Source organism: Pseudopipra pipra, chromosome 2, assembly GCF_036250125.1.
Source record: "Pseudopipra pipra isolate bDixPip1 chromosome 2, bDixPip1.hap1, whole genome shotgun sequence".
NCBI lineage: Eukaryota > Metazoa > Chordata > Aves > Passeriformes > Pipridae > Pseudopipra > Pseudopipra pipra.
Genome location: NC_087550.1, coordinates 17,997,696 through 18,024,012, shown reverse-complemented (window position 1 = coordinate 18,024,012; position 26,317 = coordinate 17,997,696). Strand labels below are relative to the sequence as shown.

Below are 26,317 nucleotides of genomic sequence, written 5' to 3'. Positions count from 1 at the left end.
TGAGAAACACACTGACACGAAGCAGGTGCTTGCTTTCTGGAAGGCAGTGAATTTGTCATGATAAATGAACATGCACTGGTCACAAGGTTTTTATTAGTTTAGACCTGATCTTTAGTTAAATTTGAAATGAAAAAGGTTTTAGTGATTTTGACAGGATAGCGTCATCCCCATTTTGCTTTCAGTTCTGCTACATTGAGCCTCTACATTCAACAGAGTTCTGTGGGCTGAGTTCCTTGTTACATTTCAGAGTTATATTCCTGATTAACATGCTCTGGTTAACCTGGTTAAAGAAGCAATAGGTTCTCCAATTAAAAAAAAAAAAAGGTATATTTGAAGAAAAGGACAATGACAGAATGGTCACCGTATGGGAAACATAATGCATTTAACAGTTATTGACTGATAACATTGTTGACTGATAAGAAATAGACTCTGCTTTAATTGATAGAACAGATAAAACCACTCTTCTGTCAAATTAAACTTTGGCAAATGGCTCCATCAGCCCTTTTAAAATACAGCCTAGGAAGATTAAAGTTCATGTTCCAGATGGCCCAAAAATAACCACTAAAAGCTTCCAGCTATGCTTGAATTAACAAGCCGCTATATATGTCCACAGATTTGACATACTATGAATTAAGCATATAATGATGGGGAAAGGAAAAAAGGAGGAAATGAAGACAAAATCGGGAATATTCCTTTAGCTCTAGATTTCTACTTTAGGCACCCAAAATATAAGGATAATTCCCCTGGACATCTTTTATTATCAGGAAAACAGGAACCAGTCCTACCATTTTCTGGCAGAATTGTTTTCTGGAAGAATCTCTACTGTGCTCTCTTCAGAATCCCACCTGGTCTGACTGCTTCGTCTAACACCTTAAAGGTGAACAGCACAAATAATTCCCTAAGACTCACAAGAACCATCACTAACAATGATCATTTCAAATCATTAAATATGTTACAGATGGCTATTAGGGGCATTTAGGCAAATAAGTTTGTTATGGCATCCCATTATTCTGCTTTGCCTTGCTTGAGAAAGGGACACTAAATTCCCAAGGACATTCCTTTTTGCTTTTTCTGCAAATCACTGAAAACACCAAATAAAGGCATCATTATTACTAAAGGAATTTTTAGAGATCTGGCATGGGGATGGAGACCAGAAGAATCTATTACGAGCAGTTTGCCCAAGTTTTCCATTCCAATTAACGAATCAGTTAATTTTTGCCCAGGTTGGCTCAGTTGCCACAGATCTAGCATTCAGATTTAAAAAGAGAGAGAGAAATCAGGTGTTTGTGTTTTACAAAACTACAAGAACAGAATGAAAAGCATAGCAATTTAATATGCCCTCCTATTTAGACTAGGAAATACACCCAGCAGGATAGAAAAATAAGTACAAAAATGAAATAGGACACATGGAGTTTCTTCAGTCATAGCATGAAGTAATCACCAGTGATGAAGTCGTCACCAGTGATAAAGAATCACTGATGTTTAATGCCTAGATACTGAATACAAACTTTATCCTGAGCTACACTCCTGAAACATTTCCTCTGTAAGCCTGCACCTGATGGCAGCCTGCATGTTATGGTTTAAAAGCCAAATACCAGAGATTTGCCTCCATGTACAACCAAGGCTTCTTTAATTGCACAGATACCAAGTGAGTCTTCCCAAGGCCTGAGAACAAAAATGGCAGCTGGTCAGGAAATACACTCTTTCACACTTAAACAAACAACACTACTTCTCCCCAGAAGAGAATAAAGTGAGGAAAAGCAATCAGAAAACTATCAAAAGGGAGACATACTACACTTTATATATTTTGAATAGCAATATGGAGAGCACTTAAAATATTCTCATATCATGAAAAAAGTTTGGGTAAACAACTGTCATGAAGAAAATATTTAAAACAGTCATACAGAGGAGAAAGAGAAATAATCCACTGAGGAACAGAAGAGGAAAGGACAGTAGTCTTAAAAATAATAAAAAAAAAATCCACTTCCAATACACATCAAGGAAAAGATGACTAGGGAAAACATTAATTTCAAAAGACTCCTCGCAGGGAGCCAAGGATTCACAAAGATTCATCTTTCTACAGGAAGAAGATAAAAAAGAAGCTGAGAATCTCAGGTATAGTAAACTGATAAATTAGAAAATTCATCTGTATGGACTGAACAAAAAAAAAAGATGAAATAACAAGTGAAGACAAAGCACCAAACCACAGATATTTCTGACTATGTAAAGCCTGCAACATAACATTGATTTCTCTTCATGAAGTGCAGAACAATTTAGTAAGAATATGAAAGCTTTACCACAGAAAATGACTGGTAAAGTATAGCACAAATACAAACAGAATTTGATCTGGTCACATTCTCATGCTTTTTGTCCAGAAAAACCAGCATATTTTAACAGCTTTGGATACTTAAACACTTCTATTCCAGAAATCATAGTGTAGAGTAAGATGACACAAATGTTGGAGTGGACTAGGAGACAGTTAAGTGAACAGAGAACTCAGAGCTGACATAGGTGTGTCTGTGGGATTGGGTCTTTGTAACAAATGTTTTGTACAGGTGTGATCAGCAAAGAAAAGAGCAATTTGGGAAATTTTTTTAATGAGTCACATTAACATTTTCTTTAATGAAAAATAAAAGAATGTTCCCATTCATGAACACCTTGCAAAACGACATCATGCTGCCAAGCTCTTCTTCCCCTTAGCACTAGGACTGATGAGACTTTCAGATGGAGGAAAAACATGAGCATAATGGACAAGTCGAAAGGTAATGGACAAGTTTTTCAAGGTAAGAGACTTTTTGTGATGCTCTTTAACGGTATTCAGAACTTAGAGACTGAAAAACAAAATGGTTCCTAAAAGTTGCTGGAATTAACAGATAAATTTTCCACTGCTTCCTTGTGCACAGCATTCACAGCAAATAAACTCCTTTCCACGATACTACTAAGCAAAGTACATAGACCCTGCATACCAGGGTCCTATTTCTCACTCTTTGGACATTAAATTAGACAGCAAACAGATAACCAGTAGTCAAATGGACTATGCTGTGTTTCGAAAGCTTTTATGCTACCATCAGAAAAATCGCATTTTAAGGAAGGCAACAACAAAGGCACTCATAAAACTGTAAATATACAAGAAGAGCATGCTAAAAAAGGATTTAAAGCCCCCAAATTAGTTATCCTAAGAAAAAGAGAAGTAGATAGGTTTCCTTTGTGAGGCATTACAGTTTTCCTGTGACAGCCAGTATTCCTTTTTTTCCTTTCAGAAGCGCAAGAATGACACCATGAAAAGAACAGCAGTGGAATTTAAAACCAAAGAAAGAGAACATTGCTTCCAGCTATTCACACTCATAATCTGTGAAATTTATGGCCTGAGAAGACAGTATTAAAATTAGCCATCCCTTCTTTAAATTGAGCTCAAGGTTCCAGGACCCATGTAACAACTTTATGCTTTTTAATATCAAAATATAGGCAATTGAAAACCATAGATGAAGATGTGACAACAGCAAAAAGTTTTGAGATATTTTTCTTCCTTGAGTTGTAGGAATTACTTTTTAGCAAAACCAACACTAATCATGAGGCAAACATTTTTTCTTTTTCCTGGCAAACCTCCTCAAAATTTTTCTTTTTTACCATGGCATCATATTCACATATTTTGTTGTTTACATGAACAACAACCTCCCCATAATAATAATAATAATAGTAATTACAACAACAACAATAATAATAACCCCAAACACAATAGAGATAAGATGTAAATGTATTAAATCAATGTGTGTCACAACTGAAATGTAAATGCTTCCATGACCTAGCAATGTCATAGCTGGAGAGTGGAATGACCACTTTTACAGGGTAGTGACCAACTGCATTTGCTAAATTAGCCAAGGCTGTTGAATCCAGACAGCTTTGAAATACGAAATTAATTCAGTCTGATGACAAAAAGATGAAGCAATCTATTAGCTCTACACAGCCTATTAGTGCTAAATTTTGATTAAATTTTCAGTTGCAATGGAAAAATTATAAGCAAAAGCCCATTGATATCACAGCTGTCAAATATAATTTCAGAAATCAGAAGTTTTTGTTTAGTTTCAAGCACTGCTTGTATATCCATAATGAGTATAAGTAGTACTTCTAAGGCCTTTTTTCTTAAATATGCAGTGGAAAATGGGAAATATGTGATCAGGCCAGTTTTAATGAGGAAAACGTAATAATGAAACCATAGCTATACTCTCATCTTAGAAGCCAAGAGAGATTGCAGGCTCCCAAAGCATGGAAGAGAAGAAAGTATAAGTAAAGAAACAACACAGAAAGAAAAGGGGCAAACTGAAACTTCACTAACAGTTTTCAAGCAAGGAGTAAGATCAAAGATCCAGAAAAAGGTAACACTGTGACAAAACAAGAAGTCTGAGAGAAAAAACAGAGGCAACTCCGTAAAATTGTGTGTCATTCCATCCCAAGATGCCATGGAGTTCTACTCTCCCACATCTGACTGCAAGATGTTTGGCTGATAGACTCATGGAAGGAAAACATAAAATCTCCACCCAAAAGTGTTAGTCCCAGCTCATTACTGTATATATTAATAACAGATAATGGTTGTATACTCCACGTGGTGTGTGTGTGATTCTGTCTTGGCACAACAGAAGATACCTTCACAGGAGTTATCCAAGGAGCTGAGTACTACAGCAAATGGAGCAGGAAGCTGTGATATTAATTAAGAAATGAAATCAGCTTATTCTCTTCAACAGCCTTCTTAGAAGTCGCTTTTGTATCCTACTCTTGACTTTAGGTGCTTTGTACAAACAGCACTATGAAAGCGGTCCAAGCTTGTGAAAGATGGTGTTGAGCCTTGTGCTAAGCTCACTTGCACACATTTAGCTAGTTGTTTTACTCCAACTAATACTTACACAACACAACTTGGTTTATTATTATCAAAATTCTGCTGAGCCTCCTCCTTATTACATCTCCCCCCTAAAAAAAAGTTAGCTGGTTATTAGAAATGAAAATAATGATCACTGAGTAACAAAACTTAGTGAGTCATACAGTCCCTAGAATGAAGAATCCTCAACAGCTAAAAATTGCTAGAAGGAGAAAAAGCTGAAGGAGAAAAGCTAGCAATGATCAATCTTTAGACAACTTCTACAGGAATCTTCCCCCTAAATATAGAATGGGAAATATCTTTTCACTTTTAAGGCCATGCAGTTAGCTTCTGTATTCAAAGTTGCATTTTCTAGGAATAAAAAAAGAAAGACATATGTCAACATATATGGTGTGCAAAATACTATCTATTCACAAAGATGTCAGTGGCAGCGCGGTATTTTCTAAGTGACCTGTATCACTGACAATGAAATTCAACTATAAATGAACTGAAAAACCTCTGCAGATCTGCACACCTTCAAGGGAATAAAGCAGAAAACCCCAAAAGTTGCAAGCCCTAAGAATTCAAAGTGTGAGAGCAATTGTACCTTTCTCCCCTTCTGGTAAAACACCTGAAGAAAGATGGACATTTGCCTTCTATTCAGGACTCACAGTCTAGGAAGACAGTCATAGTCTCCTCAAAGCCACTTCAGTCTTTGACTGACCTTCTTGAACCCATGACGGAATCCATGGAATATCCTTGGGAAGCCTTTCACTGCCATTCACATGTCTAAAAGTATTTGATAAAAGTTATAGTGTAGTTCGACAACTCATCACAAGAAAGTTGTCCACTATTTTGTCTAACACTTTCTTTAATCTGAGTGTGATCAGATATTCTAATTTTTGGGTTTGGGAGTGTGGAGGATTGTTTTCATTTTGGTCCAGAATGGGAGTAAAAGAGTTTCATTGTTTCCCTGTTTTCTAGACAGCCAATAAAACACTGCAATTGCTGTGGTTAACTGCTGTCTCAAGCCAGTTTATTTTAGGTGTGCCAGAGAACAGGGGCAGTCCCATATAATTAGGCAAAAAAACTGAGAGCTCTTCCTTGGAGCAAACTTATTGGTTCTTCATGTCTGGTTGGTTAAAGAAAGACCTCAGGACTCCCACGTCTTCTGGTACCCTCTCTGTCACCAGCACACTGTTCCCCTCTTAACTGTACCCCCCTGCAAGTCCTTTAATGGGAAGGCAGCACTAGAGTATTTTTTTTTTTCAAAAGACCAAGCCCAGCTGCCTTCCCAGGCCATTAAGGAGCCCTTTCACTTTGCTGTTATATTCAAGCTTACTAATTTCATAAGGCAAAAGTAGAAGAAAGGTTTCCAGTTTAAAAAGCTACAGCTGTTGCAATAAGCACATCTCATTAAAACATACTTTATGTGATGAAATCCTGAAAAAATCTGAACCAGAAAAAATCTTACTAAACAAATTGCCTGGCTCCTGCTCATCAGGACCCTCTGCTAGGTCCTGTCTTGAGAGGATTCTGGTGGGCTGGAAAACATCACCTCACGAGAACTAAAAGAGATAAGCTTTACAGTTGGCTCTAAGTTTATCATCAAGTTTTTAACACTAAAATGTTAATTATGTCTAGCTCAGGTTAGTCCCACCTGCAGAATGTTTCAAAGTGGATGGTGTCTTGCTATTTTCTCTCTAAATGTACAAGGATTACAGAATTATATCATTGGAGAAGATCAAGAACGATGAGTTGCTCTGATTGCAGTGCTCACTTCAGTGGGGTATTAACAGATGACAAAATTATCTATGGCAGGCCTAGCTTTTTATTCTTTTTTGATAAGTACTTTATTAAGAACTATACAAATAAAATGCCAACACCTCTCAGTGAACATTTTAAGTTCTCAGAGAGTGCAGTAGTCAGACAACTTATAAACTCTGACTAGCTCTTTCCAACAACTGTTTTTCACAATTAAAAAAGCCCACCACACACCACCAGGAAAAAACTAGAGAGGAAAATAACACACAACCAGTAAATTTTGATCCTCTTGTCTGACAAACTAGAAATCTGTAACAAGGTCAAATTATGGATACTTTTAACTTAATCTCCTTGAGTAGCTGCTTATCAAGAAAACAATAAAGGACAATACTTGAAAACAATACTATTCAATCCTTCATAATTTTGGTTGCATTCACAGTTTAAGATAACAGATAACATCAAAAACTTGTATTTTTTTCCTTCATTCATGCAGCTTCCTACTTTATCAACCAATGGCTTTAATCTTTTATACATTTATTTTAACTCTACAGCAACATCAACAGTTGCCTCTTAATTTGGTAGATAAACCCTTTCCTAAGAAAGAATTTCACTTTTCACCATTGTTTATTAGAAGTCTGCTTCTTTCACAGACTGGCAGTGTTATCACTGATACAGTAATTACTAACAGATACCATCAGCCATTGAAACAGAAACATCCTGCTGTTTCAGTCCTTTCGCATGCATTTGGTTTTCATACAAAGAACTCAGGGTACCAAAATAAGAAATAATGAAAAAGTAGCAATTATTAAATAAATGGAGGCCTCCGCTTTTTCCTCTTAAAATAACAGATTATATGTATTAATGAAGATCTTCATCCAATAATAAAGTCAAACCTATTATTACTGGTAGTAATCTCGCAAAGCTGTACTGAAGTGACACAATCTTTGAATAATTTCAGGCTTTCATAAATATTGTTATCTTGTTAAAAATAGTTTTTAAAAAATAATACAGCAGATTTGATCTCTGGCCTTTTATCTTCAGTGCTGCAACAGAAATGGTCTGCTTAAGTAACTAAGGAAAATGTAATGCTAGCCAATGTGAAACCCATGGACAAGGAGTTTCAAATGATGTTTTTATTTTCCTTTCTCTCCTGTTTGTACAAACTCCACTTGTCTTTATTTTCTCTAATAGGGGAAGTTCTTGCCAAATTATTTTTACCTAGTTTCTTAATCTTGTGTAATGTAAACACCACAATTTTGATATTGAGTCTCTTCATGCAGAGAGTTGGTTGCATTGCTCTGCTGTTTTGGTAGGTCAAGTAACAGCACAGTTCTTAAGATGGTCATCACACCGATCTTTCAGGAAAACCCAATGCTTTAATGTGAATGGAACAACCAAGCCAACCTCACATCAGCACTGTTTCTTATCCTTGTCTAAAGTGTATGAAAAGGGAGTCTTGTGAAGTTTAAGAAAGGCCCTGTTGTCAACTTCACAGAGTCAAAACAGCTATTCAGCTACTCCTGTGTTTCCAAGTATCCGATTAGGGCATCTCCAGCTGTTTCCTGGTGTTCTCTGGCAATAGCCTTCATACCTTCATACACCCGTGGCACTATCTTCCAAGAAAGACTCCTGCACTCTGACACCCTGCACATTGAGAAAAAAATTGCTGCTCATGAGAAATCTGCAGCTTTAGTCAGACCGCTAGCCAGTATCACCTGCCCATGCCACACTTTGTACTCCTTGCTTTGACAGCTTCCTAGGAAAACCTCTAACTGGCTCGCTAGACTTCTTTGCTGACCTCTATCTTACGAAATTTTTACCATACATTTTGTTCCATGTTGCAAAGAATGAGCAGCAACAAAGCAGAAGCATTATAGACCACTGAATTTCTTTATCTGCAAAGCTGAAGAACATTTCTATAGAGCAGACTTGAGGCCTGATTCAGCACCTTTCAGATAATTAATTTCACCTAAGAAATGCACATTCTCATCATTGTTCACTCTGTGGAAGAAAAAAAAATAAAATCAAACAACTTAATCTTTCCACTACAAAAAATTAAAAGCTTTCAGAAATTAGGCAAACAGTAACATAAAGTGCATTGTTAAACACTCTTCTGGAGTAAAACAGAGAAATACATTGCAAATATGTTACTTCAATGAAAAAGAAAAGGACAATAGGACCAGAGAGATTTATTGCAGTCTGAATACTGAGTAGTATACATGACCCTAATAGGAGTTTTCTATTATCGATTTCTATCATTCAAGTGTTTCAAACTTTTTCACAATAGAATTTTCCAAGTTTTACAGTTGACATGACAAGTAGCTTTGCAGGTATCGACATAACACCTGGTATATTCTGAAACTTTTTTTTCTCCTTTAAATATATCCTTTTAAGGATGTGCTGCCTTCAGAAAAAGAAGAAAACAGTGTTGCTTTCAGGCCCAGAGGAAGCAACTACTCTTGAGATACTCTTCAAATATAACTGGGGTCCTTAGAGTCCACAGGGATGCTCTTAGGGTAATGAGTTCTGCTGGGAAATACAGTCATTTTTAACGGCCCCAGAAATGCTTTGCAAGTTCCTGCTGGTTTTTATGCAGGCAGATTATATGTTTTTAATTTATAGTGGTTTTACTGTGGTTCTTCAGCAGAGAACGCCCTTCCTCACCATCCAGCATGTTTGTGTATCCATGCTTAAACTACTTCATTTCCAAATTGGTGTAATATTCATCACTATAGGACTACTGAATGGATGGCATGAGAAAATAAGTGATTGGAAAACAACCCGTTCACCAGTTTTTACTATTGTGGCTTATTCGAACTGCTTCGCATGTAAGAAAACATATGGTTTCACACAAGAAAACATAAAGCATTCCACATACCAAAGAATTTAGGATTAAAAGGAGAAAAAAGTTTTAGGATCAGCATCTATGCCTAAGGTTTCCAGTCACTGGCCCTTACATTTAAAGACTCCGATAGCATGTATGCACCTCAAATGTTGGTGATTATCAGAATTTACAAGCTTTCACCTCTACTGTTTTCTCTGCAGGCATCTTGAATGTGATTGATTTAACTGTGCTGACCTCCCAGCTGTGACAACTGCGGGTCCCACTGTCACCTGCTAATAACAGTCATATATTTAGCTGCATCCCCTAACTGCCTACTGGTGGGAGATGTCTGATAAGTTATTTAGCCTGGATTTAGGCAAGACATGAGACATCAGAGATTTTGTGTCCTAATAACATTCCCTTAAGCCATCCACCTTCTCTGCCTTTTAAGTTGTTTACTAACCAAGATAAACGAGCTTGCCAAGACAGGACAATGACAATAGTTGGCAGATACATTGCTCACACAGCTGACCCTATTCAATTTTAAAACAAAATAAATCTATGCTGTTTTGTTTTATGTATGACTTATTAAATTACTGATATAGAACTTGTCTGCCCCAGATTGCAGGGCACCGCTAATGCACTCAGCTGCAGACACTACGTAGCCTTAAAAAAAGCCCAAACAAAAAAGGTTTACATTAAAATTACCATGAAAAAGAGATAGGTTCAGATGGAATGAGAGATGAGAGGAAAGATAAAAAAAAAAAAAAAAGGTTTGTCTAATTGTCTTCCGGGAACCCAACATGCTATCAACTGCCACGATTTACAAAGCAGCTGATGGCTGGGAAAGACAGCTAGGACACATTAAAGCTATTCTTCAGAAGGTGGAGTCACAATGCTTCAGAAACTGCTGTATCCAAAGAGTTTTTGTCGAACCTCCGCAACTAGATGCACTCAGAAACATCCTGTGAAAGCATTATAGGATTTGAAAAGGACTCATAAAAGTTATTAGTTGGAGGTAAAATATTTTTCAGCCAGAACTAGTAATTTAGGAAATCATAGAGTCATATCATAGAAAGGCTTGGGTTGGAAGGGTCCTTAAAGGTCACCTAGTTCCAAACCCCCTGTCACAAGGAGCGATACCAACCACTAGATCAGGTTGCTCAGGGCCCCATTCACCTTGGTCTTGAATGTTTCCAGGGATGGGGCAACCTGTTCCAGTGTCTTACCACCCTCACAGTAAAGAGTTTCTTCCTAAATTCTAACCTAAATCTCTCAGTTTAAAACCACTCTCCTATCACTATCCACCATTAAAAAAGTTGCTCTCACTCTTTTTTATAAAAGCTTTTTAAGTGCTGCTCTAAGATCTTCCTAGGGCCTTCTCTTTCCAGGCTGAACAACCCCAACTCTCTCAGCCTGTCTTCACAAAAGAGATGCTTCAGCCCTCTCACCATCTTCATGGCCGTCCTCTGGACTTGCTCCAACAGATCCATGTCTTTCCCATGCTGGAGCCCCCAGAGCTGGATGCAGCACTCCAGTGGGGTTGCAAAAGGGCAGAGTAGAGGGGCATAATACTCTCTCTCGACCTGCTGCCCACACTGCTTTTGATGCAGCCCAGGATTTGTTTGGCCTGCTGGGCTTTAAGTGCACATTACCAGATTAGGTCCAAGTCCTCCTCTGTGGGGCTGCTCTCAGATGAGTTCATCTCCCAGTCTGTAATCACGTCTGGGATTGTCCCGGTCCAGGTGCAGCAACGCACACTTGGACTTGTTGAACCTCATAAGGGTCTTGAGTTCTGTTTGCTGTTTCTTATGAAACATGCCATGCTCTGGTATTAGGGTTAACAAAAAAAGACCTTACTAGTTTACATAAATATTATTATTCTAATCCAATTCATGGGAGGCTTATAAAAAATAATTACTATGAGCTCACGAAAGAACCCTAAAACCATCTAGTATTTCACTTCCAGGTGGGATGGACATTTGTTCCATCCCTTATCACCATAGACCTTGTGTCTTTCTTTACAGGAACACTAAATAGTAAAGGTCAGAACAGATGGAGTCAGCAAAGGTCTATATGACTCAAAGGTTTATGTGGGAAAAACTGTGCAAAATAACAAACTGAAAAGAAGCCTCGTCAGAAAACCCTCGAAAAATATCAGCATTCAGAACACCCAAAGGCACAACACTGGGGCTTTGCTGAATTCTTCAGACATTTTTTTTCTACATTTCTAATAGAAACCATTGAATGCCATTATTCATTGCATTATAAGAGAATGTTCTCTAATAATGAGATTAGAGAGACAAAGAAATAAAACACCCATTTCTTAATCTGTCAAGTAATTACCACATACTCCATTTTAGACCAGCTAAGAAACATGAGCCATCCCATTTGTGTGGCTGCAATAACTCAGTTTTTGCCTAACATCTCCTTAACAGGAGAGAAAATGTCATCCAGGCAGAAAAATAATATGTGGAAAACAAAACACATTGCTTGTAGTAATTATAAAAATTATGTTCTACATGTATTTGGCCAGGTCAGCAAGCAACCAGTCTCAGTGAAAAGGAAGAATCCAACACCCTCTCTCCATATGAGCAAAAGGATATTTCATTCTTTAGTCTTCAGATATTTCTTTGATTGGTTGTTTGTTTGTGTTTTTTTTTCATAAAGTAAGCCCTAGTTATACACCAGACTCTGCTTCAGACTTCCCATACTCCCCAAATTTATTCCCTCTCCTGGGATTTTATTGTGTGCACAGACACCCTGATGCATGAAATCATCTCCATTGTTCTTCACATTCTGCTAGCAAGAATACAGGCCATTTATAAACAAATAGCATGTTGGATGGATAAAATGCAAATCACTATACTAGTCAGAAAAATACTTTAAAACACGGCCTGCAGTGCTATTCCTATCCAATCACTCCTCCCACCCCAATCACTACCAGTTTCAGGGTAGCTTCTTAAAGAGTGCTTGAATAACAAGGTATGTACAACATAATAACAGAATTTGGTGTTGGGCGAATCTGGGTAGAGTCAGGGAAGTGCCAAGACACCCTGCAGTTTCTCCATTTCCTAATGGCAAAAACATGAGTAATTCCCTTATTCCCAGTTTCTCCTCATCTGTTATTGCCCTGGCCTCACAAGTGCATTGCAAAAACTACGTAGAGAGGTCCCAGATGCTTGCGCTGACGGCAACTATAAAAGTCCAAGTACTCAGTTTTTACAGGACAAGAGGGGACAGTTGGACAACTTCAGACTGGAGGAAGACAATGAATTCTGCTGCATGAGTGACCCGAGAGTCAGTGCTTAAGCATAGCCTGGAGCTCTAAGCTAAAATCACAGTTTAAATCTGCATCGTGACCTCAATCACGAAGTCACACAAAACACAAAAGTCAAAAAGGTTCCTAACTTGTAAACAGAACCTAACTAAAATCACAGGAACAGGAGTTCCTGTGATCAGGATCAAGGATCAAGATAGAAAACATAATGGTAAGATGTTTTTTCCAGTTGCAATGTTCAGATATATCCAGCAATAAATGATTTAGCTAAACCATTTTGTGCCAGAGCACTTAAAACAGAAAAAAAAAAAAAATCAAAATTACAGACAATTTTTAAAGTGCAATTGCATATTTTTAAGTGAAAAATAGAATGAATCACAGACTCTATCATTTTCTCACTTCTTATTTCCAATGTTTTAGATGATCACGAGTGAGAAGCCACTTCCTTCCTGAGTTAACTCTAAGAGACATTGTAGTAAATCTAATTAAATACCAGTCCAAGATATATTCCCAATGCATTGTCTTGTCTTGCAAGAGCCTTTTTTCTCTTTGCGTTTTCAGAATTAGAGGCTTTTTTTTTGGTTTTGGTTTTTCTGGAGTTTTTTTGATACTGTGACAAAAGACCCAGTCAAGCAGAAGATAAAATGTATAAAACCACAGAAAAGTATGTAGAAAAGGAACACTTTTGATTCAGCTTTTAGTAGCTGTAGCATGTTGCATATTAACCTCACTACTTCTCTAGAGCTCACTAGCCTATGTCCTAACAAATGAAATGCTGCCTGCTGTAACACCTGATCACAAAAGCCATTGTTATTTACAAATTGGGGCATAGACTCATGGGCAGATGTAGTATTTTATTATCATATTTGACTAAAATGTCTTTACACATTCTCATTATTTCTGGGGTAAGACTGAGTTGTCCATCTCATCCACCTATATCATGCCCAGTGAGAATCAGTAACATTACTTCAAACATTCCTGTCTTAGCAACAAAAAGGAATTAATTTTTGCTGTTTCATTTCAGTGTTTTTACAGGGGACAATCTGAGCACAAAAAAACCCTAGCATACACCAGTCACTTGGGTACAGCAACCTGCCCTCAACTTACTTTGTATACCAGCAGACAAAGGGGTCAAGGGGGGTTTTAAAAGAACATATAAGGCAAACTTTAATGTGATGATGCCAGTATTTCCCTCCTTGTGTTTATTGTTCTGTAAGTAGTACCATCCTCAGAAGCTTCTCTGTCTATAAAAAAGTAAAAATATTAAGATAGACATGGCAGCACGAACACACTAAATTATGAAGCTTTACTCCCTAAATGGTCCAACTGGCTTAGCAGGAATAGAAAATAATTGTGTGGAATGCAGAGGAGACAGACAATGCCTGGAAAACCAGAAAGAGAAATCAAGCCTCCAGCTTGAACCGCTTGATAACAACTTTTTAATCAATAGCTTCTTTTTTTTGTGGTTATTGTAAAATTTAAATGAATTTCAGACAAAGCTAACTGGACTTTCTTAATTGGTATCAAAATTATGCTCTCTGGCTTCTGCATCCTTGTTTAAGGTAGGAGCTGTGAGGCTTTGTGGCAGCTTTATTGGGAATTTCAATGTTCTGGTTTTTTCCATGAATGCAAATGAGTACCCACTTATTACTTTATGATTTTAGACCATTCCCCCATAACTTATCCCCAAATCCTAAAGCAAGTAAACTTCACTCATGAAAGTTCTGTTGCCTTAAAGAAAGTGGCCATAAAAGTTACCCTGATGAGCTGAGTTGTGTGGAAAAATGAAATAGAAAAAAGATTGGCCTAAACTAAAAAGAAGTAATATAAAAGAAGAAAAAGGAAATAGTTTCTGACACTGCCAAGCTGCATATTATTTTTCCGAAAGGCACAGCCTAATAGAATAGCTTGCTTTATTTATAGAATACATTTGATACATTCATTTCTTACATATATCATACCAGGGATGTTTTCTGCACTTTAAACAATTCAACATGCAGTAAGACTCTCTGGATTTGCCAGGTGTAGAACAAAAAATACCTTAACATATTATTTCCATTTATTCCCAAGAGAGACGTTTAGTTCAAACACACTGTTTTAAACTTAATTTTTGACTGAGTAGTGGAGATGTGGTGGCCAGCACCCAAAATGAAGACTGACTGTCAAGACAGAGTCTAAGTAGTGACAGAGTTCTCTGTGTGATTTCCATTTAGTCTGAAAATCTCTTCAGGTTGGAAATACAGCATTGGCAAAAGTCAGGGTCGGTGCTTAGAACAGAATCTCCCCATTCATCTCTGAAACTAAATTAAAAGAAACAGCTCGAGATCGGTTTTTTATTTTTAAATACTATCCACTCCCATTCATCCTCTCACCTTTTCTCTCAAAAACAAATGCAAAAAATTATTGTTTGTAAGATCTTGACATCATATCTAGTGGGTAAGACAATTCATGATCTTACAACTCTTTTCCCTTCACTCTATTCTCTCTGAACAGGCCAATAGCTCTTGTCCAGGAAGACCATCCATTATCACGGTGACAGTTATTGATTTTAATTAAAGTAGTAGAAAGAAGCTGAAAATATTAAGCCCTATTCTTCCACGTTCTAGGAATCAAAATAAATGGTACTGAGAATTTACACTGACACAACCACATATTTATGCCTATGTCCAAAGCTACAGCCAATTTGCACAAGATGCCAAGAGAGAACTCCAAGAGCTTTAATTAGTATAGAAAGCTGATTTGATGGTAGGTACAACATGTAATAGTCTTGGCACCAGCAACTCACAAGAGCAGCGAGTCCCTATTGCAGTGAAAGACTTGATGGGCAGCAGTAGTCAATTTGTTTGTATAACCAAGCAAGCTAGTTTGCCCTTTCGTTCTTTTCCCCCCTATTGCTTATTGCATGCATGCAAAGAAAGCGTTTGGGTTAACATCCAGCTACTCACAATTACAACTTGAAATGCCTGCCAACTGCATAAATCTCACTAGCCACGAGAAGGAAAAAGGCTTTTTCGTAGAACGAGAGATCAAGGCACGCAAACACACACACACAGAAAACAGGAGTGCAGTCTGCTCCCAAGCAATGTATGCCTCCAAGCTGCATAAAAACACTTCAGTTAGACTTCAGAGAAGTAAACTGATTCAGAAAGGCTGTGCTTCATGTAAAATTGCAAAACATGCTTTTGTTGACTTTTTTTTTCTGTCCCATCAGAAACAGCATCTTGTAATATAGCTTTGCTGCCCTGCAAGAACTGATGAAATGATGTTCACAAGGCACAGGGCACTACTTACCCTTGAGTAAGTGCCAGATACAAAGGACTGCTACTCTAATGATCAAGAAAAATCCATCCATCTCTCAAGCTCCACCTGATCAATGGGATAAAATTGGTTTACAATGTGATCCCACTACATTTTAGAGTAAGCTGACTGAAGGATAGACTTGTGCAGTCTACCTTCAGCCTTTTCCACTGCTATGTGGATGAATGAACAGAAAAATTTCTGTGTATTCCATTTTCTCTGTGGAATCCCTGCAGAAAAATGAAGTTGTTTTCCCAATGATTGTCACGTGTAAGTACTTAGACATTAATCATCAATTTTACATATCAGGCAATTTTTCCTACTTTCTCTCAAGCAACAAAAATAAGATATGAAATCCATAACAGCCTTGTTCCATCTGTAAATCCATCTGCTTTTTTAGCATGTGCCCTTGAAGTACTGATGCATTTGGGGAAAAACAAGTTGCAAATAAACAAGTTTCATATACAGCATTTTAGTTGTGGAATGCAAAAATTCCTCATGTCTTGCAACGTGAAACTGCACTGCATTCCTGTAACAGATATCTCTGGCTTGCAGGTTGTAGCACATTGTTGTCATTTGAATGTTTATTTCTTTCAATACCATTTGAACAGGTACCTCCTTTCAGTAAAAGAAAGATGTAATAAAGGAACTGCTTGGAAGCCTGAAATTTATTCTTTTTTTTTTTTTTTCCCCAAGGATCTGTGAATTTGGCCATTTTCTTGGTGTTCCTCCTCTGTTTGATTATCTGCCTGCATCTTACGGGCACAGAGATTTCACGGGACCTGATGTGACTGTGGGTCCCTTTGGAACAATATGCTGAACGAGCTTTATTGTTCCTGCTGGCTGAGTGACAGGTATTGAGCACACGTATGTTTGTCTGATTCAGGGTCATAGAGGAGAACCAGCTACTTCTGATGCAGCTCTGAAGTCAAATAAAAGAAATTCCGTGCTACTCAGGAGCATCATCTAAACCAGCAACTCTTTTCCCCTGACAATAGCGCTAAGAGATTTACCACGTGCAACAATTTTCTGCCACCTAGAGAGAGACTTGACAGAAAAAATGGTGTAAAATTAAAAACTGCCACTTACTCAACTTGCACAGAAAAAAAAATAAAAATTGTTTCCACTCATTTTGAGCTTTGACAAGGAAAACAGGATGCTAATGCTTCCAGCATGCGCTGTCTTGGGTAAACTACAGCATAAACATCCATCAATCCCGAAACCAATTACTGTTCTCCTGATGTCCATCACAACAGACACCATTTTCTCTGTATGAATATTCATTAATCAGACCACTACGCATTGCAGGTAAGTTCAAAGAGGCTTTCCTTATCATGAAATGCGGATTAAAACATACTACAGCAAGAATACATTGTAATGTATATGTAACATAATGGTCAAATTTGGCCAATATATCTCAATTCACTCACAGCACTGTTGGAAATTCTCTAAACATGTCACTTCTTGGCTTGGACTTAGTTAATGACTGAAGTAGAAGACACAAAGAATTTGGGGAAGGTATGCAAGCATTTACCCACCAACAGATGTCCCATCAGGGAATGACCCTTAAATCACAGCATGAACGGTAGAAAAAGAATCTCTTGGAAACCTTGTGCAGCTAAGAGATGAGCATACCAATAAGGGAAGAGAATGAGGAATGCTGATTTTCATGCTACTCTAGGGTGTAATGAAAAAAAATGAAAATCTTTCCTGAAGACATGAATCTTTCCAGGTCTTCAAGAGCTCCATGTCTCACTCTCGGCTGACAGAATACAGTCACCTTGGGGTTATATTGAACAGAAGTAGTTATCGATTAGAAAAGTGTTTGCAGATTAGGAGCTTTGCAAAAGAGTTACTCAGCAATCTCTATTAATTGAATATGTTCAGCGCTTGAAACTTAATTTCTATCTCCATTTAAGCGGGTCAATATTGTGGAAGCAGCTAGAAAACAGGTCTGGCACAATAAAACTGCAGTTCTATTCCTATTTGTGTGGATCAGTCTAGTCAAAAGCAGAATGTGTCTACCTTTATTTCAGGCTAAATAACCACTGGCCTCATGAAGAGGCTGTGATGGTTTCCATCTGGCACTGTACCAGGGATTCATGGATTGTACCAAGTTACAGAATCACAGCTTATCTCAGAAACTGGTGATTGCCTAGTCCAAACCCCTCCTCTCAAGCAGGTTGTACAGAATCATGCTCAGTTGAGTTTTGAATATCTCATAGGGTGGAGACTCCACAGCCTCTGCAGGCAGCCTGTTACAGTGTACCAAATGCAGCAAACTCTCCCTGCAGCAGCTGAGCCTTCTCTTCAAGGCTAAACAATCCCAGCTCTCTCAGCCTCCCCTTGTACGGCCATGTATATACTCCCTGAATCCTCTTTTGATCTTTGCTCCATTATGTCCATGTCTCCTCTTGTACTGGAGAGGACAGATCCAGACACAGCGCTCTAGATATGGTCTCACCAGGAATGATTAGAGTACAGGGGTAACCTCTCTTGAACTCCTGGCAATGTTCTTCCTAATACAGCTTTCTTTGCCCCAGGGGCTCATGCACAATTTTTTTGGGCCAACAGGTCCCCCAGTGCCTGTTCTGCAAAGCTGTTTCTCAGACAGTGAGCCCCTGGTCTGTACTAGCACAGGGAGTTATCCTTCACCAGATGCAGGATCCTGCCTGTGTCTTTGTCGAACTTCATGAGATTCTTGTTGGCCTGTTTATCCAGCCTGTCAAGATGCCTTTGAAGGGCAACACAGACATCTGGTGTGCCAAACACTCCTCACAGCTTTACATTTTCTTCAAACTTGCTCGGAGCGCACTCTGCCCTGTTGTCCAGGTCAAGGATAACAGTATCGGCCCCAGCGCGGACCCTGGGGTATGCAACTGGTGACTGGCCTCCAGCTAGACTTCATGCCACTATCACAACCTTCTGAGGCCAGCAGGTCAGCTATTTTGCAGTCCAGCTCCCTGTCCACTTGTCTAATGCATACTTCATTAGTTTGTCTACTCTTGGACACTTTTTGGAGCTCAGGAACTCCAGAAAAACCAGGTTCTGTTAAATTCTGTTTCTAGCAGTATCAAGCAACTAATCTTTACAGACTGTAACATGAAGACTTAGGCATTGGCTGTGCCAAAACAAGATGACTGGTCATAGTAATCTTGTCAATTTTGCTCCTCAGTTCTGTAGGAAGTGGCAAATCACACTGAATAGGGATCAAGAGCAATTATGCAATTGAAGAAAACTCATTGTGTTTCTTCCCTCAAAGGCTAATATGCTAACACGACTAAAGGAGAAATACTGAGCACATTTTCTGAAAAACAACATGACCTTTAACAGGAAATGAAAAAAGTCTCATTTTTTCTTCTGCTGTACAAAACAGAGAGCTCCTGTTTGAAGTTGCAGTGAATCTCAGCCTTAAGCTAACCTCTGGAGCCTTGCACATCTGTAGCTTAACTCAGAAGCAGATTAATTTAATTAAATAACTTTCAGTGTGCATGTTTTTGAAACACTAAATAGAAAGAGGTAAAATTTTACAGTACTAACAAAGATAGGATGGAGACACTGAATCCAAACACGTTTAGTTTGAGTTTATCCATTTACTAATCTTCAAGGTTTGCCAAGTCATTTAATTTTTAGAAACACAGCACCTATGTAATGCTTAGAAACACCTGAATACCTCATGACAATTCTGATAAGACAAAGTAATCATAGGACTCCTGCACCTACTTAAGAGCAGGAATAACAGAATTCCCATAAGCAAAATATGTGGATACAAGCTCCCAGAATCCAGGTCTTTCTGACCATTGGTCTTACAGAGGAAGAGGTATGTCTTCACATGTTTAAAAGCACCAACTACTCACATTTGCTGAGACATACAGTTCTGCAGAAACATAGTAATGAGGCGTGTTCTTCTCTTGTTTTGTATAATTGCTGTAAATTCCAGTGCCTTGCTCATCCAAGTCCCATGCACAACTAAAGTAACCAGTAGAAAGTGTCAGTACCAACTGAAGACAGAGCTCTCCTAAAATTCGTTTATGATGGGTCCATGTGTCCCTTCTCTCTTTTGATGCTTGTAACCATTTCATCCATACTCCCCATATACAGTGAGAAAGCCAAACTTTGTGAATGCATCTTCCCTATCTTCTAAAATCCTTTACTCTCTGAGCAAAGAAAGTATTTTGCTATTTTTGCTGTGATAATGTGATGTGTGCTAATAACTTTCTGATAGGCTGTCATCAGTGTCTCAGCAATTGTTTTTTCATCATGGAGTTCTCTTTGAAGATTATTAGTCACTGTCAAGGGTGACCTGCTAGCTCTATTGTTAATGGTTAATAGATGATTTTTCTTTACCTAATTTATACCAAAAATTAAACTCTAAAGGTTATGCTAGATGTTCCAAATCCTAAAGACCAAGTCTAAAAGTGCAGGTATTTAAAAAGGTGAGATGCATGAAGCAGCACAGCTATTCTTGGGCAAGCATTAATAATTAGATATTATTTTGGAGAAAGGGCAATGCTTCATCTGAAGATGAAGTATTATCTTCAATATCTCTTTGTGCAGTTGGTGGAACATGCCCACTGATTGTGCTTCTAATCTCAAAATAAGTTGGCAGGTTTGCCCTTTTCTAGCTGAAATATAGTCTCTTCTGGGAAATCTTTACCAACACATCCTGACAACTGTTATGTCCTATTAAAGGTTGTTCACTGATATTTGTAGTATCTTAAATACACACCGCATTATTACAGGTGAATTCTACATTTGCTTAGAATAAAGATTATGCTGAAAATAAAAGGCAAGCAGACATCCACAGGGCTGGCTTGTTTAGGAAGCAGACTCATTACTGTGCTAGACTATTGTTGTATACTATGGAGTTTCTTCAGGATCAGCAAAGTCAGCTGGGGATGAAAAACAGGCAGTTGTCAGACTCTGGGAGAAATGTGGTTATTTATGATCTGCTCTCTAAGAACAAGAGAGTTTCACAGATATTTTTGATAGAAAAGGCAAGGAAACAGCATGACTGATCCCTACACCAGAGTGATATTTAAAATTATGCTCAAATACTATTTTGTCTTTTCCCCAGATAAAAGTAGGAAAGTCCTCTTCATTTGGCCAAAGGGTTTTTTTGTTTTGGTCTGTATTTTTTTGGTTTTAAAAAAACCAGTAAAACAGTTGATCACATGAGAAAACAGAGGACTTCATTTCTTTCCTGAAGAAGGAAAATGCATGCTAGACTGATTTACTGGTTAGGAAAATTTACCTTGGCTTCAATTAAGTAATTTAAAAAGAAAAATCTGCTTGCTTGCAATAATGAAGAAACTATACCAGACACTAATGCACTCATTACATTATCCCTTTAGGGCTGGCAAAACAGTCTACACTCCATTTTTGTCAAAAATCTACCCTGGAACATCTGATGTCAAAACAATTTAGCTTTTATGTTTGTAACATTTTTAAGGTACCCATTTGTGTAAACACAAAAACAGTAGCAAAAGACTGCAATGATTCATTTGAAAAAAAAACAGGAAAGAAAAAAGAAGAAAAAAAAAAGGAGAGAAAAAAACCCCACAACAAAGCAGCAGCTTAAAATCCTTCTGACAACCAAAAGTTAGAGCTCAGTAAAATAATTCCATTACATGAATTGTTGCTGAGAGTGTTACAATATTGGTTAACAGACAATATACTGATAATATCCAACTGTCATAATTCCGAAAAAAAAAAATTAACTCAAAGGCCAATTATAATACTACCCATTCTCCCTCCCAAAAAACATATCCTATTTTCTTGTTCTTCTTTTAAACCTGTGCACAGGCACCAGAAATGTAATGAAACAATTTTTTTCCAAGGTATTAAAAAAATCCATAAAACCAACTCTGCTAACATCTGTCACGCGTTCCTGGGCTAAAAGGCAAGTGTCCCTGGAAGGTAATTGTATATAAAGTGCTAGAGCATGTAATTATTGAATCCCTTTTATATTAGTAGCCCCATTTATTCAGTAAGGATGGTCAAAACGGTTTTCTCAAACATGTTTTGGCAAACCTCAATCTCAGTAGACATATTCTGAAGACAACGCATGCAAGGCAAGAAAGTTATTTGCCCCTGTATGCAAGTGCATACATGGATTTATAAAGAGTCCCAACCTGTCTCTAGTCAGTCATATTCAGAATGCCTCGTCCTATTTATTTCTCACTGTGAGCCAGGGCATCCTGCTGGAGCACATATCCTGTGCTCCTGAACTCTCCAGTAGAAAAAAAATCTGTGTGCTCAGGAATTTGACAAGCAAAACAGAACACTGGGGCATTTTCAGCTTGTGATAATCTCAAAGCTAAGTCGTATGTACTCACCTGCAAAATATAAAATCCCGTTAGCCTACTTGCTCTGTGGGAAAAAAAAAAAAATTGATGCAATGAGTTTAGCTTGTTTGCTTGCCCATCACAAAAAAAGTATTTTCCAATATTAATTGCAAAAGACACAGCCTTTATTACTATTAATGATCCAACTCCAGTCCGTGAAAATCAGCCCAAAGCTTTATTCCTAAGAATTTAGAATTAAGTACATTCATAGAGTATAGCCAGATTTTAAACAAGGATTAGAATTTGTGACCTTCAAGCATAAACTTACAATAGTGACATTTGTAAATTAATATTTAAGATTAATTTAATGAGATGGGGTTGAGTACATTTTTAACCTCAACTAAATTTTCTCTTTATATTTTGCAAGTCCTTTTTTAACTTTCTCATTTCTTTGTATGCCGCTTGCATACAAAATCTGTACATACTAAATGAACAATCACAGGCAGAAAAATAATGATGGATATATATTAATACAAGTGGTTTATCATCATGTGACACTTCAAGTTCATGTGTTTTACTGTGTGGGATCTGACTCTGTGTGTCCTGAGTATTCTCTCAACAACAAAGACATGTGAGAAGTCACTTGTATCCTGTTTCTGAGAATACAGTTTCACATCTAAAAACGTACTCTCTGAAACAAATTAAATTAGATACTGCCTACTTTATGAAGTGAATTGAACCAAACACACCAGTAGGACTATTTTAATAAATAAAAATAGCTTGGTTTTGAAGGGAAGGGATTTCTGACAAAATGGAGAAATCTTCAGCCTTTGGTCTTTCATTTTGTTTACTGGAGTAGTAAAAAGAAGGTGGGGAAGAAAGTATGAATCAACAGATAAATTCACGTTTGTTTTTCTTGCAAGAAATAAGGAAAATAAATTTCAGAACTTAAAAACCTCACCAAACTTTCAAAAAGTCAATCTGCAATTATATGGATGTCAGAGAGCTGAAACAGATGAAAAGTTAACTACTGCTACTTAAAGCCAAGAGCCATATGCACAGTCCACACCGAGCTTTAGTTCACAGAAGTAAGAAGAAACAGAAAGTGTTCCAGGACTGTAATTACAGAATAAAATGTAGGTGTTTATATTGTAAAATATGAGTCAATCTACAATCCATTTAAAAACGCCTCACTTTTCAAAAAAACATTTTGCAGTAACAATATGTACAAGGTAATTGAGGCAATGAGAGACAGGCCAACAGAGTTAGTATGACTGTGCATCTCTAAAAGCTTATAAATTGAGAAGGTATTTTAAAGGATTTTCTAGGCAGCTGGAATTCAGGAGTCTGGCTTTGACAGCATAACAGGGAAATGAAGAGAAAGAGAGAGTGTGTACAAGGTGGTGTGCAAGAGGGCATGATAAAGGGTGAGGGTGAATGAGGCAGCACGAAAGGGGGAGAACAAGAATAAAGAGTGAGCAAGAGCAAGTGAGAAAGAGTATGAGGGAGAGCAAGGGCGTGAATGAGTGCAGGCGAGTGATAGGAAGAGCAACAGTGAGGGCAAGTGAGAGCAAGAAAGCAAGCACATGAGAGAGAGCATGTAGGAGAAAGAGAGCTTGTCTAAAATGTTCAGTAATATCAGCTATTAATAACCGATGTAAGAAACTAACTTGTCTCCAGTGAACTGTGTTTTGACCCACTTATTACAGAAGTCAAACGTGAGCTAAAAGAGTCGGGCTTGGAACACTGAAGTTCAGCTACTGACACTGTGTTTAAAAGCAATATCAATTAGTTGGAGGAAAAAGCAATTAAAAAAAAAAAAAAGAAAGACCAGCAGAACACAGGAGGGGCAAGTAAAGTCTTATAATTGATAGAGTGTATGGGTTTCTGTTGCTGGTGATTCACACTGGCACAGTTTGTATAATTTATCTGCCTCCTTTGCAACCGCACAGTATGCAAGTGTGTTGATTAAATGACACCATGGACTTATATAGAGACTGTTGCCCTGAAGTGTTCCCACTGATCATCCATTTGAAACCAAACTCACACTAGACTCTGTAATAGAGTAGGAATCCATAGAAGAGCTCTGGCCTACTAGCATAGGTCAACTGATGCAAAAGGGTGCAGTCCCCTAGATTGTCTCCCCCAGTTATGCCACAGCCTAAGGTGGAAATGGACCTCTGGGACAGCTTCTCAGAGCAAACAAGTAGCTTGGATCAGTAGTTCCCTCACAGGAAGGAAGTCACTCATATTACATCCAAAATGAAAGAAAAATAGGGTGGGAAAGGAGTAAGAATGGCTCTAGAAACACAGCTGGAAACTAGCTAGCTCCAATTGCAAGAAGCAGTTTGGGTTTTGGTTTCACTATGGATGACTTTCTGTACCCTGTTACATACTTTCCTATGACTTGCAGGTTTGCAAGTCTGATGCCTGTTGAGGCATATCTGTGACATGAAAGTACACCCTTCTACTGTCTGTCCAATATGATACCAGGAGTACTGTTACTCATTGCAAAAAGACTGGACTACTAAGAAGGTACATCTGTCGTTTTGCATCAGGCAGGCTGAGTTCAGGTCATGCTGCCCTTGCATTTGAGTGGTCAGGTAGGAGAAAGATAGACTTCCTCGAGGATTCACTTTCCAGTTTCTCACTGAAGTGTACTACTGCATACCACCCCTTTGTTTTTAATTTTACTTTTGAATCATTTTAGCTTCCTGTCTAAAAGTAAGAACTGAAAACATAAGTAATTACTCATCCAAACCACTGTCTGAAGCTAACGTTTCCTCACTTGTAGTTATGTTGCATAGTATAACATTAAAAAAACAACCCACACAGAACTGAAGTCTGCTTACCAAACATCCTCCCAGCAGTCTGTTTCCCAAGCATCCTTCAGCCTTCTGGAAGCAGTAAAATGCTTCTGCTGAAGGCATGGAATAATCCTGAGAAAACTAAAAAAGACTTTTCATAGCTCTAGGATTAATGAGATAGGTAGCTTGTCACTAGTTGCTCATTATAAAGCAAGCTCAGAACAGCAATGGCTAAAAGTCATTAACTTCTGGCAGCAGCTCAGTGACATATGGGAAGAACTGATGGCCTCAGCTCACTTCTTAGAGCATGTAACGTTTCTCAGTTGTCAGTCCCAGCAGAAAGACCACAGTTTCAATGCGATCTGGAGAGCTGATTTCTACATCCCAGCTATCAGATCTCATGGAATTTGGAAACTAACAGAGCTAACTCAGAGATCTGTCTTCCCCGAGTAGCACACATCAGTTTCAAATTAGGTAATTTTGCATCTGCTGTGAATACTAACGTCAAGCCAAAGGGATTCTTAAAATAAAGCAACCCCCAAATCATTAAGCTTCTTTAACAGCCACAGGAACATATTCAAGCGTACTTACTGCTCAATCACACTCTTTATCTTAAATCATGTCCCTTTGGTTCTCTCCTGTTTTGAAGAGCTGCATAAAACATCACAGCATTTTTTTAAATCATAGATGTACCTGTGAACAAGCAGGGATTTACAGCACTTGGGATTTACCAAAAACTGCTAACACCAAACTGCCTTGAAGTACTTCTAAAAAAATAACCATGGAGGCAACTGAATAAGTTTATATTAAGATTTTTTTCTTTTCAGTCATAGGAATGTGCATTAAAATACACAGTATTTTGAACAGAAAACCTGTAGTTTGATCAGTGGCTTGACCCACTCAGTGGTGAGGTACAATTGCCCCTTCAGAGGGTGCAGTAATATTGTCAGACCTGTGGCAGCCCGTGAGTTGAAAGATGAAAAATATGGAGAAACAGAGAGGAAAACCCACACTAGAAATGCCGACAAGCTTTCGAGCATGTAGACTCTTCTTCCAGTAAGCACTGAGACAAGTAAAGTCTTGAGGGTCTTCTTTGCAAAAGCCTCTACCATGTTTTACATTATTTAGGTAGTAGTGATTGAATTCAGATGCAAATTACAAAGTAGTCCTTGTGCAATTTCCATTTACTCACAAAAAACAACCTATGTG

At 38.0% G+C, this 26,317-nt stretch overlaps 1 long non-coding RNA gene across 1 annotated transcript; it reads right to left on the bottom strand.

Moving 5' to 3' along the window:
- Window positions 1-14,830: 14,830 nt before the first annotated feature.
- LOC135406646 (uncharacterized) lies at window positions 14,831-22,388 on the bottom strand. The gene is made up of 4 exons (XR_010426395.1): window positions 22,353-22,388; window positions 19,872-19,983; window positions 16,009-16,083; window positions 14,831-15,017 (listed from the first exon to the last, which is right to left on the bottom strand). It is a non-coding gene; the product is annotated as an uncharacterized LOC135406646 (long non-coding RNA).
- Between the last annotated feature and the right edge of the window lie 3,929 nt (window positions 22,389-26,317).